Here is a 15,895-nt window from a genome sequence, read left to right as displayed (position 1 = left end):
TCAAATCACTTCTATTCACTTGGTAATCAATTCTGAAAACAAACAAACAAACCTGCAAGCATCTGGTATAGAGCTCTCTCTCTCTCTCTCTCTCTCTCTCTCTCTCTCTCTCTCTCTCTCTCTCTCTCTCTCTCTCTCTCATAATCAGCTTTTTTCTCTGTACAGAATCGGATCCAGCCATGAAAGTTGTCAACATAGAGAAATAGCTCGGGAGCTTAAAAAAATAAATCGAACAAATACCAGTGTGGAGCTGACACCAGATAAATTAATTAATTCAGATTCCTTAGTGAGATGGTGCTCTGACATTGGTTGTTTTACAAGTCCCTAGGAGATCAAAGGAGCAGGCAGCATTGAGGACAGTTATTTTAGGTTGTGAAGTCCTACACAACACAGGGGCTTAAAACAGAAAAGGAAATGCAACTTATTTTGCCCTTGGCAAGGACTTGGTTAAACTCTCAGTTTCCAAATCCACTATACATATTTTTTTCTTTTCTTTTTTTTTTTAAAGCAGGAGCTACCCTCAGCTTTTAGAGGTGTGGGAAGTAGGGTCACTTTCAGCCTCGTGGTGTCAGAGCCCAGAGACTCCTGAGGTGATGCTTGCTGAGTTGGGGAGCCCTCAGCACCAGGTAGGGTACAGGCTTCTCCCTGCTGGGCATGTGCTCTGCCCCATGAACCACACCTCTGCCCCTCAATCCCATTCATTTTAAAAGGGATAAAGTGAAATTAGCATTAAATGCTCAGGAGACAACATGAGTTTCAGTTAAAAATTGTTTCAAAAAACCAGTTTTTGGCCCTACTGCAGCCACGCGACATCATATGTTATTCATAACCAGCAATAGAACACAAATTGTCTATTGTTGCCTTTTCAGCAGATCTGAGTGTTGGGGTAAAATCTCAAATAATAATGGTGGGTCTGGTGTCAAAATATTGAATGTGATCAAAGTAGAGAGAGAGTAATGTGGAAATCATCTGCCCCACAGGTAGGGGGAGGATGTGGGATGGGGATATACTGGGGTTTTTGGTGGTGGAGAATGGGCACTGGTGAAGGTACGGGTGTTTCATTACTTAGACCCAAAAGCTTTGTAACTGCTCTCACGGTGATTCAATAAATAAAATTATAAAAATTAAAAAAAAGTAAGGTGGACTTCATGCACAATTCAATCAGCTAATCAGTGGCTGAATAAATAGCAGTACTCCTACAAACAAACAAACAAAAAAAAACAGTTTTATTGGTAGAAAATTTTTCTATTTTTTTTTCCAGGAAAGCTACTGGATATTGTATTTGTTTTATATCACAAATAAGGACTTCAAGTTCAGGAAGCAGGCAGATGATACAAGGCCCTGAGTCTAACTGGGTGCAGACTTGGAGATGCCTGAGCATTTCATGGGTACCCCTGTGATCCCCAACACTGCAGGGCCCAAATAGCACCATATCCTCATGCTCTTGATTGAATTGCTCGCCTAGTTGCCTGAGCTCTGCCCGGGAGGCCCCCCAAAAAGAATCTGTATCCCTTTACCGGAGATGATGATGATAAGGATAAGGATGACGTTAAGGATGATAACTGTGATTTGCTTTAACATGTATCTGGTCTATGAGCTGGAGAAAATATATATGCAGTCATCTAAAATGTTTAGAAGATTACAGGGATTCTTGCTACTTCCCACTGTTGCAGGCCTAAGATGTGGCATTTATATTAGATACATGATCTCAGTGAGTCTCTGGAGTTAAAGAACCCTGTAGAACAAGGGCTAGAAAACAGTGGACAACCATCTCAATTGCCGGTTTCCATTTCCCTAGTACATAGTTGCCTGTATACACATCTGCTTACAGACTTGGCCTACTGTCTCTAGCTTCTTTTTGTAGGGTGCCGGGCACACCTGGCAATGCTCAAGGGTTACTCCTGATTCTGCTCTCAGAAATTACTCTTGATGGTGCTTGGGGCACTAGCTAGGATGCTGAGAATTGAACTCAGGTTGGCTGCATGCAAAGCAAATGCCCTACCTGCTGCACTATCACTCCAGCCCTACTGTCTCTACTTCTTTCTCATTATACATACAGAATCTATTCTGTATTTATAAGACAGTCTCCCAGATTTGGGTATAAATACATCTCTAGAGAAAAGAAGATCACCAGCAGCACTAGAGTCACTTATAATGATGTGTTTTTAGAAACCAAGGTTCAACCCCAACGTTTAAGTGGTATCGTTGCTCTTCCAAATTTATTTTTTGACTTATAGTATAGACTAAAAATGTAAACCAAATTAGAGGAAGCAAGGGATATTATAAAAATAATATCCAGGGGGTGGTGAGAGGGAAATAATTGGTTGTGGGAAATGTACATTAGTGAATGGATGTATTTTGGAACATTGTATGAGGAAAACTCGATTTTGAACAATTTTATAACTGTGTATCTCATGGTGATTCAATAAAAACTAAATAAATGTAGTATCCAGCTTGAATATTATTTCTCTACTAAGAAATGACAAGTGTTTCCTCAAGATCCTTACTCTCTCTTGTATGGAAGAAAATCCAAAAATAAAGTTTTTACTTACTGAGTTTGTAGAAATATATTATTACTGATATCCCTGAAGACAAAAATGTATAATTTAATCCAAAAATATTCCATTAATCAAAATACAGATGCATGAGAAAAAACAAAATAATCATGACAGAAATTTTTACTAAGCAACATACTAAGCCAAGTTTTTTTAAATTTTATATGTGTGAGAGAATATGTGTTCTACTTTCTCACTTTTATGTTGTATGTTTTCTCATACAAAGGCACACCTGAACCATTACTGTGCTTTCTCTTTTCTCAAGTGGGAAGAGATTCTTCAGAGGAATGAGTTCTCAATGGGCACCAAGGAACCTGCTCAGGGCAACTTGTGTCCTCTTTTTTCTTCTGGTTGTCTATATGGAACAGACCAGTTGCTCCCTTCCTTCAGACAGTAGAATTAAGAGACCAGTATCCCTGTTTAGGGCTCTTATGACTAGGTGGGCTGAGAATTCTTTAATTCTAGGTTTGAGCAGACATAGACTATCCTAAAGACATAAGTCTTGTTCACCAATATCAGCCTTACCAGAAATTAAGAGGTAGACTTTACGTCCATTGGTTTTAGTCCTTATTTATCTCTTAATTTGTTCTGAGCTCAGGCCAAGTATGGGGTGAAGTTGTATTCCTCTGAAGTGCCTCAATTTTGTGTCACTGACCCATAGCTTATAAAAACCAAATAACAGCCATCCCAGGATTTCACAGGCCAGAGCATGTAATTGGGGGCTTTTAACCAAACCTGATGGCAGGAAATGTTGACCTTGGTGGTTTGTTGAAGTTTCTAAGGGGTAGAAGACTGTATTGTGTGTGTGTTTGTTTGATTTTTTTAATTACAACAATCTTGTGGCCATTAGGCCTTTGATGATGACCATGGGACCCTGACCAAGGTGAGTCACCACAGTTTACAACAATTTTTTCCACAGACAAGTGGCTCCACTCATACAGAAGAGCCTAAAACAAGCCTGAAAAAATAGAATTTAGCTTTCAGGCTCAGGACTTTTCTCAGCCAAATGTGCCTCATCGGAGAGTGACTGATTGAGACCCAATAAGCTTAGGGAAAACTTATCAACTCAAGTTGATGTCCTTTATCTGATATGCTTGGGGAAGTAAGACTAGATTTTTGTAGGCACTTGGGGAAGAACTCCATGCATGTTTCTAACTGCAAGAGTATTGAGTTGTTGTGTGTATGACAAGCACGAAGGACATTTGAGCTCAGCAACTGGCAAGATTTTCTGTAATGGTAAGATGATAAATACTTTAGACTTTGAGGACCCTTTGAGGTATGTCACAAGTACTTAACTCTGACACTTGTGTCATGAAAACAGTTAGGGCAGCCCATAAAAGAAAGATCATAAAAGTGTTCTTGTAAAACTTTATTTACAACATAAGTGTGACACCCAAACTCCCACAACATACATGGACCAGTCCCACAGCTAACCTTGAAATGGAACCAAACTGACAGATTGTCCCAGGTAGATGGATCTCTAGGATGAAGACTCTGAGGACCCCTCAGAATGGGGAACCGGGAGATTTCTCTTCCTTCTGAGGGAGAGGGCTGCCCACACACCTGTCCTCCTCCCAAGCACGACAGCTCCTAAATCTACACTTCCTCCATATTTCACAATAACTGACAGCCCAGAGGAAGCACTGAAGATTGGATGGGAAAAGTGTGTAGATGCTTCTCAAGCTTAGTGAGTGAATTAACACAAAAAACTCAAGAGGTACCAACCAGCTCAGTAAATTTTCAATGACTTTAGCAGCACTACTGTGAAATGGAAAAATGATCACAAATTGACCTTTATTAATCTGTTTTCTGATCATTGTTTGCCATTTTGTTATAACAGGCAACATGAAGTAAGTTTGATATTGCCTGTTAAGGGGGCAGGCTTGGAGGATGGATGGAAAACTGGGGACATTGGTGGGTGGAAAATCACACTGGTGGTGGGATTGGTATTAGAACACAGAATGTCTTGGGCCTGAAAAAACTGTATAACAAACAACTTTGTAAATTATGGTGCATAAATAAAAGGAAAAAAGTAAGTATAGACCATAATTATTTTTTTCTGTTCTACCAGGGGTTAAAATACATTAGTCTCTCAAACTTCATCTTGCTTTCATGTTAGAAAGGGTTAATTTTTTGAGTTAACAGGGCTTGCCTTAAGAATTAACTCTACAGGCAATATGTAGTTTCAAGTTAGTGATGAATTGGTTGGTGAAGATATGAAGGAGAAATATAAGCTTGGAAGAAGGTCTTTCTGGAAGAAAATCTGGTATAAATCAGCCTTGGTGAAACCTGGCTCAGCTCTGAACAGATTTGCTGATTCATCATATAACAGTGTAGATTCCACACTCCGTTCAAGAGAGTAACCTCATTTTCAAAGGTAGAATGGATATCAAAAGTTTTTCAATAGTCTAGAAAGGAAAGAAACAGTCCTCAACAAAGCCCAATCCCTGATGCTACCATTACTGCCAATTTTTAAAGTTTGCAAAAAAAGTAGCAACCTCTAACATATTGTTCCCCAAAAGAAATAATGAGTCACGTAAATGCATACAGTCAAAATGACCAATTTGCTAAACAATATACCCTAACTACATTTTAATCTTGGCATACATTTTTTAAATCTTAGTTCAAGTTTTATTTCTCAGTATAAATGAAAGGAAACTACTCAACTGCTCTCTTCATCGGTGGTGGCTGAGATTTCCCAATATCAGATATCATTTCCAAAGGTGTATACCAATCACATATACAGTGGTCTTTGAGACTGAATGACTGAAGGGATCCCACTGCAGTACTACAAAAGTCACGCCTCCCGGCCAAGCCCCATATTAGGCTTTGCAGGTGGAGTATCAACCAGAAACGTCTTTGGGCCAAGTTGCTTTTTGTTTAGTACATTGGTTTTCTACCCAGGATCTTATCTCTGAAAGCAACCTGTGGAGAAATACTGGCAGCACAGACAGGTGCCACCTATGACCACGAAAGTCTGTGCTAATTGCTCCCTGAGTCCACTGGGCATTGCAAAGGAGAATCCAGGATTAAAATAGCAACTGATTTCTCATCCTTAACGTGGTCAAAAATAGTTTTTACAACTTGAGTCTCTACTTGATCTAAGGACATAAAAATCTTCTCTCCATCAAATATATAGTCAATAATTAGGAATGGTGATGGACACCCTACATTCACATCAATATTAAATTTTGCTGCTTAAATATTAAAGCCAATATTAAATTCAGTCCCTACTTTAAAACACTTATAAATAAACACATCCTCTCACATCTTCTAAGATACCTTCTGGAATTGAGCTCTTGATGGAGGGAAGCACCTTTCTTAACACCAATTTTAACCAATACATTGTTCCAATATTTGAATTTCTGGTTCTTTGTAAAGAGCTCTCCTGACAACAGTTTATGACTAAAACTCAATGATGAAAATTTTGTAACTATAGCTCACAGTGATACAGTGATTTAATGAAAGTAATAAATATTTTTTTAAAAAAGGAGGTGAAAGACTTGTGTTGAAATCTTACTAAAAGAATTGAAATGTACAGAACATGAGAAGTCAGTACTTATTCATGAATTAAAACATGGTTAAGAGGATCATACTACCCAAAGCATTAGGCAGATTCAGAGCAATCATTCTATTAGAAACGCAAAGGCGTTTTTTGAGAAATAAAAAACTTTTACTAAAAGTCTATACAGAATTACAAAAGATCCAATGAATTGAAGGATTCTTAAAAAATAAATAAATATAAAACTCTAGCATGATTCCCAAATTTAAACTATAATTCAAAGCTAAAGTAATCCAAAGAGTGTGGTATTGGAATAAAAATAGACACAGATAAGTGGAAAGAAATAAGATGCCCCAAATTAAGACCTATCTATATGGACAGTTAATTTATAACAAAGAAGCCAAGAGCATAAAATGAAAAACAACAAAACTCTCCAACAGATGACGTTGGCAAAACTGGATGAAACTGGGTTACTGCCTATCTTACACTTCAAACAAAAGTTAACTCAAACTGCATTAAAGGCTTGAATAGAAGACCTAAAACCATAAAAAAAAAGCCTAGACAAAAGATTGCACGATATTGATTTCAGTAGTTATATGTTCAGAAATTCAACACCTTTGACAAAGGAAGCAAAAGCAAACTCAACAAATGGGTTCCCTCAAACAAAAATCCTTTCGCTCAATGAAAGAAACTATTAGTAAAATGAAAAGACACCCACAAATAGGAGAAAATATTCACATACCACAGATCTCAAAGAGATATCCAAACTGTAAAAAGAATTTACAAAATTTGACAAGAAGACACACATATTCATCAAAAAAATGAGAAAACAGAGCCAGAGGAATAGTACAGCAGGTAAGAGACTTTCCTTGCACACAGTCAACTTGGGTTCCATCCCTGGTATCCCATTTGGTCCTTCCAGCACCACCAGGATGTGACCTGAAAACACACACAAAAAAGGGAAGAAAAGCTGAACACATCCTTCACCATATGGCCACAGTTACATTTTTAAATTCTCATTATCACTTATTAAGAGGGAAAACCAAAGGATGAGACATCACCTCATACTTGTGAGAATGACCTATATGAAAGACCAGAAATAGCAAGTGCTAGCAGAGATGCAGGGAATACACAACAAGCATACACAGTTGGTGAGACTGAAAATTAGTTCAACCTCTATGGAGAAAGGTCTGGAGATGATTTGGGCACAACTTAAAGACCAGGGCTAGCCAAAGGCTGAATGATGACTTAGAACCAGAAGCAGCTAGTCAAATCAGGACTGCAGAACCAGCATAAAGAGGATGTTTGCTGATCTTGCATCCCTCAATTTGAAGGACAGAAGCCCATTAGAAAGTTTGAGTTTGAGGTATAAGCCAACAGTATTTTCTCTACTCCACAATGTCTGGGCTTCCATATTCACTTAAAATTCTATCTCAAATATCTTTAAGGGGTCCACATGTATAAGTACATGAAACACAAGAACCACAGTATTCTGCATAAATAACGAAGATTATATACTGCAGTATACAAGACTGATATAAGCCTCGCAAGCTAAGGAAAGACAGTTGCTCAACTAAACACAATAGTTAATATCCAGTATTAAATGGAATAAGAAAATAGGGAAATTTGCCACAAATAATAGAGCAAAACAAAATCCCAAGCAAAAGTTCAAATGTAATATACATGGGTACCTTGCTGAATAAGAATTCAGAACAATGATTATATCAATGCTAATTAAAAATAATTAATAATAAATATGTATAATACAATGGGTCTCATTCCCCTGACCCTGAAAGAGCCACCAATATGACAGCGTTAAGAAGGATAAGGAAGGAGAGGCTGATAAAATCTCAAAGCCGAATTAGGCTGCCAAAACAAAGAAGGACAAAAATGATTGTCTGTACTTTCAATGCACGTATGCTAGCATCAGATGCATCCATTGTGATATGATGGTGCAAGCATGAAATATCAAGTACGGCATTATTGGTCTGACCGAGACAAGAAGGCATCAATCACATCACGCCATTTTCGACACTGGAGAAGAACTCAATGGTGCCAGTGTCCTTGTCAACATGAACTTGGCCATGAGCATTGATTCATTGAAATGCCTAACAAGCCAAATCGGACGATTACACTTGAACAGATGTGGCTCACTGCCGGTAGTCTCTATCTTCATTTTCTACACTGTATCACTGTCTTCCTGTTTTTCATTGATTGCCTCAAACAGGCCCCAGTAACGTCTCCTTCGTCCTAGCCCTGAGATTTTAAAAAATGCCACATTCGAGGATCTTTCAGGGTCAGGAGAATGAGACCCATAATTGTTACTGGTTTTTGGCGTATTGAATACACCATGGGGAGTTTGCCAGACTCTGCCGTGTGGGCAGGATACTTTTGGTAGCCTGCCAGGTTCTCCAGAGTAAGAACTAGATGATAAGATGTTTTCCCGGGAGCTGGGTTTTATAGTCTCTGGGTCTTGGCCATTGATGGGATTACACAGCGTCAGGGGCAGTTGGTGGGTGTAACACCTACATACTGGAAGATGGGGGATCTGGGTGGAGGAGGCCCCAGTCCTAATCCGAGCAGGGTTAGAGATCTACTCCCCAGGTCCCACACACCTGGGTTCCTCGGCCGGTTTCTTCATATCTGAGGCTTGTCCAAACGTGTGGAGAGTGGTCTTAAGCATGACTGTGGCTGGACTGGAGGTCTTCAGCTTCCCAGGCTCTGCTCGGTTGGTTGTCTACACACCAACATGCAATTATGTTGAAGAAGAAATTGAGAAGTTCTACATAGAGCTGGAGAGTTCTATAAAGAAGACCACACCTTCTACAAGATCATTGTCAGTGATTTTAATGCCAAGATAGGAAGAAGAAGATCAGCTGAAGAACTCCACATTTTAGGACCCATGGCCTAAAATGAAACGAACAGGGTGAGAGACTGTCTGAGTTCATTGTGTCGACCAAGACCATCTATGGTAACTCACAGTTCCAGTAGGCCGAATCTAAACGTCGAACATGGGAGTCTCCTGGTGGTCAGTTCCACAACTAAATTAACCACATCATATTCAATCAATGGTTTTGTTTGACCAATGTCACTGTTGTCCCAAAATTCCAAATGGGATCGAACCACCATCTCCTTCATGCAAAATTCTACTTCACGGAGCAAGGAAAAAGGGCTGCAAAGTTTAAGAAGAGAACTCCTAGAATGACCACCAACTGGGAGCTCTTTGGCATTATTGTGGCAACATGGGAAGGTGCTATCATTGACAACATTGACAAGGAATATGATCGACTGATTCAGAACCTCGATGATTGTGTGAGGAACGCCAAGAGAGAGATAGTCACAAAAAGACACCTGTCTTCGAAAACTCTTGAGCTCATTTGCCTACGTGACTTGGCGCAAGCCTCAGGCAACCACAAGCGAATGTCCAAGCTGGAAAAACAGTGCAGAAAAGCGATAAAGGGAGACCTCAAAGAGAGAAGAGCAGAATTGCTGGTAGATGCTGCAGAAGATTCTTTAAATCATTGATTTAAAGAAGGCTTTTGATTCTGTTGAGAAGGAAGCATTCATTGAAGTCCTAGCCAAAGAGGGCATTCAAACTCAATACATCAGGATCCTCAGTGAGCTGTATTACAAATTCACTACCAGGATCTCACCATTCTACAAGGAAGTGATCATCCATGTCAAGGAAGGGGTTTGGCAGGGTGATACCATTTCACCGAAACTCTTCAGTGCCACCCTTAAGAAATGCAATGAGAAGGAATGGGATTTAATATAGATGGTCTGAACTACACCACCTCTGCTTCGCTGATGACATCGTTCTTATAACACCAAACATAAGCCAAGCAGCACAAATGCTGGCCAACTTTGACCGTGAGTGTGGAAATGTCGAACTACAGATGAATCTAACAAAGACAATGTTTATAGAAATGGTCTCGCTCCTGCCGTTCCATTCACTCTCAACGGGATGAACAACTCTCAATGTAACAGTATGTGTACCTAGGTCTAGAAGTCAACATGACAAATGACCTGGCACCTGAGCTGCGCAAGAGGAAGAGAGCGGCTTGGAATGCCTTCAAGAGGGTCAAAGAAATAGCTAAGAGAATGAAGAACCTCCGGCTTCAGGCACATTTCTGGATTCCACCATTCTTCCTGCATTACCATAAGCCTCAGAGACCTGGGCCCTATGAAAACAGGATGAGAACACTATTTGCGTCTCCCAAAGAGGAATCAAAAGAGCTGTGCTTGAAGTATCATGCTTCACTCAAATGAGAGAACGAATTCTGAGTTCTGACCTCCATTGACAATCAAGAATCAGGGATGCTGTCTCATTTGCCAAGGCCTTGTAAATCAAATGGGCTGGGCACATAATGAGATTTAGAGTCGATAGCTGGACTAGAGCCATTATTGACTGGATTGCATAGGATGTCAAAAGATCGCGTGGCTGCCCACCTACGAGATGGTCAGACTTCTTCTTCAAGACCCTGAATGAAAAGTTTGAGGCTCTTCGTGTTCCTAGAACGAGCAGACACCATTGGGCTACACTAGCATGCGACAGAGACAAATGGATATGTTACTGGTGACCGCTTGAGCAAATCCATGATTAACAGGATGTCAATGATCAAGTGATCAAGTGATGTATAATACTGCTGTAGCACTGTCCTCTTGTTGTTCATTGATTTGCTTGAGCGGGCACCAGTTATGTCTCCATTGTGAGATTTGTTGTTACTGTTTTTAGCATATCAAATTCCTCATGGGTAGCTTGTCAGGCTCTGCCGTGCGGGCGAGATACTCTCAGTAGCTTGCTTGGTTCTCCGAGAAGTGCGGAGGAATCAAACCCAGGTATGCTGCGTGCAAGGCAAGTTACCCATCTGCTGTGCTATCACTCCAATCCAAATATGTATAATAAGGATGAAAAAACACTAAAATGATTCAAACAAAAAATAGATTTAAAATTTTAATAGGTGAACTAAGGACTATAATAGAGGGCTAAAGCAATAATATGGGTTTTAAGTGACCTTGGATCAATCAACCTTGAACCATGTATGCCCCCATCACCAGTGATTCCTGAGCACAGTGTTAAGCCCTGAGCCCTGCCAGATGTGTCCCCCCAAAAAAATAACAAAAAACTTTAAAAGAATATAATAAATTTAATACTAAGCAAAAAGAAATAGTCAACAGAGTTGATTAGTTGAAGTATAACTTGGAAAACAAACAAACAGAAAAGTAAATTGAAGAGAGAATTAAACAACATGTAAGAGGAGTGTATGAGGTCTCTGACACGATATAAAATGAAGCAACACATCGTATGGATCCCAAAAAGGAGAAGAGATAAAGAGATAAAAACCTTCACTGAGGAAATAATATCTGAGAACTTCCACTTCCCTGATTTAGGAAATGAACTAAAATAAACCCAAAGTAAAACACTGGGAAAAAATCCTATAAGTAAATGTGAACTTTAAAAAGGACAGCTATACTTAATGTCAGAACATAGGAAATTATTTCAAGAGCATAGGAAACAATCTTAACATAGACTCCAGATTTAAAAAAGTAAGAAAAGATGGAGGTACAGATTATATAATGATTAAGGACTAAATAAAACTAGATTATATATACTTACTATTATACCTACAATATACATAATGTGCACTAGTATCTCGGCCGCACAGCAAAGCCTAGCAAGCTACCCATGACATATTCAATATGTCAAACACAGTAACAACAAGTCTCACAATGTTTCTGGGCCTGCTTGAGCAAATTGATGAACCATGGGAGGACAGTGACACTGACAGTGACAGTCATTTAATATGTAATAGTTTTACCTAATATTTTATGTTAATAATATTATAATAATGATAATATAATAATAGGGGTTTCAATATCTCCGATATAACTATTGATGAATTTGCCAGCAAATAGCTAAATAAAAACAAGTTTAAGTTGGAATTAAATTAAAAATCAAAGCAGATGGGTTTAATACATTTATAAAACATTTTGATTACTCAATTTTCATTTCTTTCAAGAGCATAGGAAACATTCTTAACTATAGACCATATGCTGGGACACACAACAGTTATCAACAGCTTTCTGAAGATTAAAAGCATACCAAGTACTTTTTCTGACTACATTGCTATCAAAGTAAAAATCAACCATAAAAAGAGAATCGAAGACTAGGAGATAGCTCAAGGGGTTGGAGTGCATTTCTTGTATTCTTGAGGCCCTAATTTCAGCACATGGTCCCCTGTGCACTGCCTGGTAGCACCCTATTGATTCCCAGCATCATAGGACCCAAGCACCCCACATGGGCATCTTGTATACCTCAGCCCGAGCATCCCAGCCATCTGGCCAAGGCAGCATAGTATTGCTACCTTCCCTGGTCTCTGCAACATTGCTTAGAAGCCTCTCTGTCAGAAAAAAAAGAAAGGGGCTGGAGAGCTAGCACAGCAGGTAGGGCGTTTGCCTTGCACGCGACCGATCCGGGTTCGATTCCCAGCATCCCATATGGTCCCCTGAGCACTGCCAGGGATAATTCCTGAATGCAGAGCTAGGAGTAACCCCTATGCATCGCGAGGTGTGACCCAAAAAATTTAAAAAAAATAGGACATACCTAAAAGAGGTGGCAAATATTTAGTAAGTAAGGACCTTTTTAAAATATCAAGAGAAAAATTAAAAATAAAAAAATTAAGTACCAAGAAGCTCATACAAGTCTTTACAAAGAAACGAGATTACAAATAAACTATTGCAACTAAAGCAATTGGAAAATAAACTATAAATTAAAATAATGGTTAGTAGAAGAAAGAAAATAAAAATCAGATGGAAATAAAATATAGATAAAACATAAATAAAATTCACAAAACTAAAGTTATTTTAAAATAAAAGTAAACTCGATAAACATATAGCTACATTAGTAAAGAAAAAAGAGAGGACAATCTAAAATTTAATCAAACGAATATGGAGAAATTATACCAGATTTCATGAACATTTTAATAATCATGCTACTATAACAACTATATTTTAATATTTTTGTTAACCTATAAGAAACTCATACATGCTGAAATAAATACAAACTAACAAGACTGAAAGAAGAAACAGGAAAATCTGAATTGCCCAATCAACCAACTACAGTTTAGCAATTATAACAGTAAAAAAAGTCTTCTAAAAGCAAAGTTCTGGAAAATATTGCTTACCAGAGAATTTTATCAAATATTTTTAAATATTTAAAAGAGTCATATCTATTCTGACTCTTAAAAAATAATAATAATAATATTAAAAATAAAGGACCAGCATGACAGTGATACTAAACCAGAGAAGTCCACCACAAAAAAGAGAAAGCTACAGACCAGTGTCCCTAATGAACTCAGACATAAAGTTTCTCTAAAAATACTCACAAATGGAATTCAACAATTGATCAAAAGGATCTTAAATCATGACTAATTCAAGTGTTCTGGAGATACAGGATGATTCAACATAAGCAAATCAATACGGTATATAAATGAAAGATAAGATGGAGCGATAGCACAGTGGGTAGGGCGTTAGCCTTGCATGCGGCCGATATGGCCGACCTGAGTTTAATTCCTCCGCCCCTCTCAGAGAGCCTGGTAAGCTACCAAGAGTATCTTGCCCACACAGTAAAGCCTGGCAAGCTCCCTGTGATGTATTAGATATGCCAAACACAGTAACAACAAGTCTCACAATGGAGACATTACTGGGCCCACTCGAGCAAATTGATGAACAACAGGAGGACAGTGACAGTGACAGTGAAAAATATATACTATCAATAGATGACAAGAAAGCATTTCACAATATTAAACCTGGTTATGTATTTTTTAAAACCCTCTTTATGAGGATAAAATAAGAAATACATTTTTCATCATTTCATCATCCTGTTATTCGTCGATTGCCTCGAGCAGGCCCCAGTAACGTCTCTTTCATCCTAGCCCTGAGATTATATTCAAGGCTCTTTAGGAGAATGAGACCCATCATTGTTACTGGTATTTGGCATATTTGGTACGCCACGGGGAGTTTGCCAGACTCTGCCCTGTGGGCAGGCTACATTCGATAGCCTGCAAGTTTGTCCAGAGTAGGAAATACATCTCATCATAAAAAAATACACTAAACCCACAGCTAGTATCAAACTCAGTGATTAAAAAAATAAAAACGTTTTAAGTTAAGAGCAAGACAATGTTATTTACTCTCACTATTGCTGCTTAATTGTTAGTCTTAATCAGATCAATTATACAACACAAATAAAACAATAAAATAGTTCCAAACTGGAAGAAATGAAACTCAGTATTTACTGATGGTAAGATAACGTGTTCTACAGAAAGCCCTAACAATTCCATTAAAGCCATTAGAATTCATTGAATGTTAATGTTATATTACTGATTTCTAACATTGTCTATAATCCGGTTTCAGACATCCAGAGCTCCCACCTCCAATCCCAGCGCTCCATGACCTAATCCGTCTACCAGGTTCTCTCCCACCTCCCATACTGATCTTTTCACAGATACACTTTCAGTTTAGATTGTGTTTTTTTATTTTGGCTTTTTGTTTTGTTTTGTTACTCCAGGCTTTGTGCTCAAGGGTCACTCCTAAAGGGATTTGGAGGATGTTATATAACCCAGGTAGAACCTCTACAAGGCCAGTGCCCTACCTGCTGCATTATCTCTCCAGCCCCAACAGATATATTTTTAAATGTAGTTACTATAGTTTGCATTTCATGCTTTCAGCAGTGTTGGATCTATTGGTTTGCACAGAGATATCTCCCCACTACACAACAGACAAGCCCAAGTCCCTGACCCTTTCCCTAGGTCACTTTCAGATCTCCTCTTCTTGCTTCACCTTCCACCTATCTCCTTCCTTGGCACTTTTGTTTCTGTATTCTAGAGCCAATTTTTGCCCATCTTTGATGCCTTCTGTTCCCTAAACATGTTATTCTATATACCACAAGTTAGCGAGAACATAATATGCAAAAATCTGCTATACTCCTAGATGCAAATAATGAAAAAGGGAAATTAATAAAAATTGCTCACTTATAACTGCATCTAAAATAATTAAATACATAGGAGTGAAATTAACAAAAATAGTTTATAATGAATCTATGTAATATTATTAAAAGACACAGAGAAAAGCATTAAGAGAAGAAAAAAATTTCACATACATGGATGGAGGTAATTAATACAGTCAAAATGCCTATTTTACAAAAAACAATAAACAGATTTAATGCAGTCACCAATTAAAATTCCAATAGCATTTTTAAAAATAGATAAATATACTAATTTCACAAATCTGGGTCTATAATTTATATAGATAAATCTATAATTTATATAGATTTATGAAAAGCCTGGAGTAGCTGAGCAATTGAGAAAGAAAAAGAAAATGGAAACATCATGTTACCTTACTTCAATATATAACACAAACCAACAGCAATTAAAACTATATGGTCCTGGAATAAAAATAGACACAATGATCAGTGAAGTACAATTGAAAATCCAGAAATAACCTTGCACATTTGAAACTGATTGTGCCAAAAAATGACATAATATACAAAAGAAAAGAGTCTATTCATCTAATGGCAGCAGTAAAACTAGATATCAATTTGCAAAAGAAGAAAAATAAACTCTCTAAACCTATATACAAAAATAAATAAAATGGATTATAGACCTCAAAAATAAAAATATAAAAAAAGCATTCAACTTAAATGCAAAATGCATAAATTCTAGAAACTATACTGAAAGAAATGTTACCTATTCATGTTGAGTAGGTTTCATACCTCTAGGGAAAATTTTAACACAATCTTCTTATATTTATGATGTGCTATGTCACATATTACCATTTTCAC

This window comes from Sorex fumeus, unplaced genomic scaffold, assembly GCF_029834395.1.
Source record: "Sorex fumeus unplaced genomic scaffold, SorFum_2.1 ptg000002l, whole genome shotgun sequence".
NCBI lineage: Eukaryota > Metazoa > Chordata > Mammalia > Eulipotyphla > Soricidae > Sorex > Sorex fumeus.
The sequence above is the reverse complement of the archived record's forward strand: the minus strand, read 5'-3'. Positions refer to the sequence as shown.